Below are 5,695 nucleotides of genomic sequence, written 5' to 3'. Positions count from 1 at the left end.
CAAAAGAACATGCCTGTTATCTTCCAAAATCTTAGTTCCCTTTTGTAGGGTCAATAAGGTTTTTTGCCGTAGTCTCTCAAAGTATTTCAAATCAAGAGGAATTTGAGACTTAAACGACAGTCGGATCCTTCATTGGTCTTCAGCTGTTTTCAAAGATAGATTCGTCCCTAAAGACACTGGAAAGTGACAAAGAAGCTGCGTTAGTCTGCAGAATAATGCTGGTCTCGACTGATATTTATTTCCATGACACTGATCGTTATATAACGCTCAGTCTCTAATGCATTGAAATTAAAAGGAAACCACGAACTTTAATAAGAATCGGTGATGACGTCTGATTCCCAATGAACTCTGAAAATGTCAATTTGCTGCAATTTTAGAAGCTAGAAAGTAAATTTGGCACCCTGAAAGATACTGCCATCCTGTAGTCTAATGTTCTATTTAAAATGATGCTACCCTGTCTTCACTTAGAAAGACATTACAAATGTTTAAGTATATTAATTTCTTTTAAAATTGTTGAATAACAGCTTTTTTATGAGGTTTGGTAAATTTCCGACGCATCGTAATACATCAGTTACAAACGGGAGAGTTCTTCCAATATCTATATCATGAGAAAATGAAAGTGAAGATGACAGTGAAGATGATTTCATTCTGGCATATCCTTTGGTTTGATTCAATTGTGTCCGTGGACTGAGACAAAAGATGAAACATTGCAAACATGAGAATGGAAAGGCGGAACATATCTGGGATGAATGGAAGAACCGAAGCTAACTATATACCACACCGAAAGCCTAGGAGCCGGCTTTTCAGTTGAATTGAAAATGATAATTATGAAGTAGTTAAAAAAATACACGTAAAGTTATTGGAAACAGAACTTTATAACAGGCAGTAGTAAAGACTAAAAGGCCTCAAAAGTATTGTGAAAAGATTTTACAAAGCCTCAGAGATAAGACCACTAAAGGTCTCAGAATTGAGACAGAAGTTCCACAGATCTTTCCTCATAGCCGGAAACGTGAGCGAAATCTGAAATGTCTTAGAATGCTATAATTGTATAGGTTAATTCACAAAGGATAAAAGCGCGTGTCCGTATTGTATGAACTAAAATCAAATAAAGCAAAAATGCGTTATCTTGAACTGATCATCAAATTGTAGTTTTTAGAGTCAAAGCAATGGGACTGTAGTGGAAGGATTAGAATAGTCAACTTTAAATGGAAAGTTCAGGCTTTAAAAATGCAGAAAAGCAAATGAACCAGTCCATCTGGAAAATTACTTATGGAGTCATTCAGGAATATGATTAAGGCCATATAGTGTAAATTAAACACCATAAATCTGAAATTTTCTATACTACCATCACTGGAGATGAGTTCGATACCCTTACTGAAGATTTGTGATCTATTTTCTTGAAATGCGTGAGTGTTTCTAAATAGGTCTTTTTATATGATTTTCAATGTCCTTGGTCTGCTTTAGGTCTCCAGTATTGTAACTTCCCAATTACTTGTTATTTTCTGCAAATGTCGAGGTGTGATTATTATCTGTTTTCAGTTATCCTATTTTCCATCAAAATAGAACAATATATATTAATTTTACTGGGTACAAGTGATAAGAAAGACAGACATCTCAGGATGCGTAATAAGGACAAGATTTGTGGACAAGAAGAGAATTAGAAAAACTTAGAAATATATAATTTTCATGTAGATCATGATATCATTTAAAGGTTGCTTGCCCACCTTACATATGCGGTCCCTAAGTCAGCTTTTCTGAGCCCTCCTATGCTGTGAAATTGCTGCCGTGAGATGCAAATATACTAATCTAGAATGAAGTGAGGAAGATTTCACCAGGGAACAAGCAGTTTGTGAGTCAATATTTGTTTTGCTCAAAAGCAACAATGGCGACAGCAACAACAACCAAAACACTTTTAAGAGATAGAATCCCTTAAGCATTTAAAGTAACTGTGGATATACCCATAATCTTGACGGATGAGAGTTCAGTCAACATCAGTTCCTGCGCTCGAGTTCAACGGCAGGAAATATAAATGCTAGCTTCATGAGCGGGTTCAGGGAATTTGGAGATCAGCATAAATGTTCCAAGTATGTTGTAGGTGAAGTGACGATTATGTAGAGTTGTGCAGCATCCGTGTTGAGTCAGCCAGGTAGAAATCGGTTACGAAATGAGCTATGAGGGGTACCCTTGATGGAGGAGAGGGGATATGGAGGCGGTACTTTCGTCCAAGCTAAGCAGGATCGGCACTCACCGCGCGTCGGGCAGTGTCTCTCTCGGCGCCGTAGAGGTTGCACGCATTCCTAGTGCCAGCTGGAACTCGCGTTGGTGACAAGACAACCTTAAAGTCTGTTGGTCTAAATCGGGGCAGCGTCATAATAGATAAAAACAAGCTCGCACATACTCTTGGGTCATTATAAAAGTGAATTATTTGGTGAACACTGTCCACTGCTTTAAAGAACATCCACGCAAAATTTCACGGTAATTTTTCCATTGACAAATTTTCTCCGCTTGTGACGTCTAAAATTGATAGAGTAGCTTTACAGTGACTGATGTGAAGTGTTTGAGCGAAACAATAATTTGACAATCCCAACAGCAAGAGACCAAAGACAAATCAGACAGGCAGGTTTTAAGGAAGAAGGAGGAAAAACAGGAAGATTTTTCCCAGAAAGAATTCTTTCCTTTCTTTTTCTCTTCTTCTTTTCATTGGATTCTTCTGTAGAGCGGATGCCTAGTGAGACTCGCCAATTAAGATAAAAGATTTAGCGAAGTTCTTTTGGGAGGTTACTTTCTTGCTTAGTAGTACACACAAGGAACTCCAAATAGGAAAGAAGAAAGGGACGAAGTAATAGCGGTACGAAAAGGAGGAGGAGGAGGAGGAGGAGGAGGAAGAAGAGAGGGGAGGTAAATAGAAAAGTGAGGATTAGATGAACCGGACAGAGAACAGAAAATACTAATTGTAGATGTTAAACTGTAAAAAAGTGAAATGACATCTTAGGCGTACTGTTTTTTAGGGGGGGTGAGAAAATAATAAGGAAAGGAAGAAATAAAAGCAAATATGACGGAAAGACGTCCTCCCCAGATATAGAAGGTAAGTCCATCCCGTCTTTTGTTCCCTACGTGTATTATGTTAAGTTCATTATTCTTTCTAATACTTAATAAAAAGGTTGGAAAAACAGATTCGAGAGTCACTGCAATAAGAAGATACGACAAATGTAAGCGTTTGTTGTTGTTTTAGAGACATCTTATTCCTCGTATGAAATATGGTCAAAAACTACAATTGTATATTTATGCCAGTTATAACATGATGGTTAAGATGACCTTGCAATAGGTGAAACTGCAACAGTATCACTTTACGTCTCGCCTCTCAAACTGCAACAGGTTAGATATTGGGAGCGCTGAGTTCACAAATCTCTCTTTAAATTTTGCCATTTCTTCTGAAAATGAAAGAGTCAAAGATTAGTTAACTGGTGAGCAACAAAACCTCAACAGGATGTCAGTGCCTTACAAAAATATATTGTACTGAGTGAAGGGAAGGTACTTGACGTTAAAGAATAAGTTTTTAATAAAAGAAAACCGACACCTATTCAATGGAATTTTAAGTGAAGACGCCTTCGGGAGTGTTCTTTTCGTTTGAAGCATTTCTCGATATTAGTTTTTTTTTCGTTTAAAAACTATATTTTTGTTTCGTTGCTTTTACTGATGTTGATAAGGTTGTTCTCAAATAAAACATTCCCCTAAGTGTGGATTTTCATAAAAGAGAAAGAGGAAACTATCTTTAGCAATTTTTATTCGAGGAGTATGCTTCGGGAGGGTTTACGGAAGAAGACAATATTAACGTTCCAAGACCTTCCAAGAGGTGAATGTGAATGATATAAAAGATTGTAATTCCCCCCCCCCCCCACTCTCTCTCTCTCTCTGTCGCGTCAAAATGGTCTTAATATTAATATTTTTGACATCATCAGTTTATCATTATTCATTATGAAATGAGCCTAAGACAAGTCTTTTCAGATGGGCATAACGTAATAAATCCCTTACCTCACAATTTTCTCAGAAGACAGTGTAACCAAAGCTTAAAGGAATGGGGCAGCCTCAAGTTCGGTGAACCTAACTAGATTTGGAAGTTCTTAAGATATTTGCGTGGCCGACGGCTTGTTAAGCTCACTGCTTATCTGGGGATATCTTCGATTAAAAGATAAAAAAAGAGTATTTTTTGGCTGAATATTTTGGTTAAAGTCATTCCTTAATACAATAATCATTGCATAAAATTATTTTATTCTTTTATTTTCAAGAATACGCTGAAATTAATTAAGAAAAGTTTCAATCATTACAGCATTTTAATTTTCCTCTAAATAACCTTATTGCGACATAGACACCGTCACTTCACAGGTTTTACCGTCATCATTCATATTATTATTTGACAGTGATTCTCACTCCTCTTTCGAACCTTTACTTTGAAATATTCCACTGACGGGTCCAATTCTTTTGAAAGCATTCTTCTTACTGTACAGTATATGCAAGAAGCTCATGAAAAACTCCACTTTGACAGCCATTATGGCAGCAATTATCAACCTGGTGTTTCTCCTCGAACACATACCAAATTTTACAAGTTCTAAAACCAGATCCATTCCAGACGGAGAATTACGATAAAGACCCAAAATTTCCCGTACCATCAATTCCCTTGTAAACTGATATGCTGAACTAAACGTGGCAATGAAATGAGAGAGAGAGAGAGAGAGAGAGAGAGAGAGAGAGAGAGAGAGAGAGAGAGAGAGAGGACATATTCTATTGAAGATTATGAAAATCCCACCCACTTTCACACACGCACACATAGATTTTGAAAAAAAAGTATCAAATTTGGGGCAAAGTTTCAGTATGATTTTCAGATAGCCACAAGAGTATAGGATCAGAAAATGTATGATAGTCCTGAATATCTACTGGCTAAATCATATCTTATGCATTTACCAAAATAATTACAAGGCAATGTCAAACGGAAGAAAAAGAATTCTCCATTTTTAGCCATTTAACTGCCTATCTGTTATTGATAAATGGCCAAAACTGACCAATAATAATAAAAATTGTATTGCCTTTGAAGGATCATTACATCAAGTGATGGTATAATGTCTTCTGTTGAATAAAAAACCCATCTAATTTAAATATATTAATAAAAAAACCTCATTTTGTTTGAATTAATTTTCATTTTCTTTCTGTTTTCACAATTTCTTTCACAGGTGAATACTAGAGTGTTGTTCAAAACATGGCAGATATTAATATTGTGGTTCCTGAAGAAGAAAAGTCTATTTTACACAGATGTTTGAATAAAGTTGATAAGAATAAAAAACTAGTTGAACTCAAGTGCTATGAGTCTTGGCAAACTTTAGTAATAGCTGCCACCATAAGAAACTGTGAACCTGTTTTAGCCCTATCAACAGGCTTAAGGGATAATGAATTTCCTCATATATTCTACCGCAGCAAATGTAGAATTCTCACTGCGAAAAAAGAGCTAGACGCACTGAAAAGAAAAGTGAGTAATATAGGAGAGTGTTCCTCTAGCAAACAACCAAGGAGGAGTGTAACACACCTGGACTATTACTTCAAGTAGTCTGCATATTCTACGAGAAGACAAAGAGGATGAAAGGATCACTATCACGGAAGAAATGAGTAAACGCTACACAATTACGCATAGATGATACTCTTCAAA

At 36.4% G+C, this 5,695-nt stretch overlaps 1 protein-coding gene across 1 annotated transcript in view; it reads left to right on the top strand.

Moving 5' to 3' along the window:
* Positions 1 to 2,279: 2,279 nt before the first annotated feature.
* The window catches only part of LOC135215364 (metabotropic glutamate receptor-like), a 1,454,460-nt gene continuing 1,451,044 nt past the window's right edge, over positions 2,280 to 5,695 (top strand). The window contains exon 1 of the mRNA XM_064249924.1: positions 2,280 to 3,085. The gene's annotated coding sequence lies outside the window, so the exon portion shown is untranslated. The remainder of the gene's footprint in view (positions 3,086 to 5,695) is intronic.

The sequence above is a fragment of the Macrobrachium nipponense genome, chromosome 5 (assembly GCF_015104395.2).
Source record: "Macrobrachium nipponense isolate FS-2020 chromosome 5, ASM1510439v2, whole genome shotgun sequence".
NCBI classification, from domain to species: domain Eukaryota; kingdom Metazoa; phylum Arthropoda; class Malacostraca; order Decapoda; family Palaemonidae; genus Macrobrachium; species Macrobrachium nipponense.
This window is presented reverse-complemented; position numbering and strand designations above follow the sequence as displayed.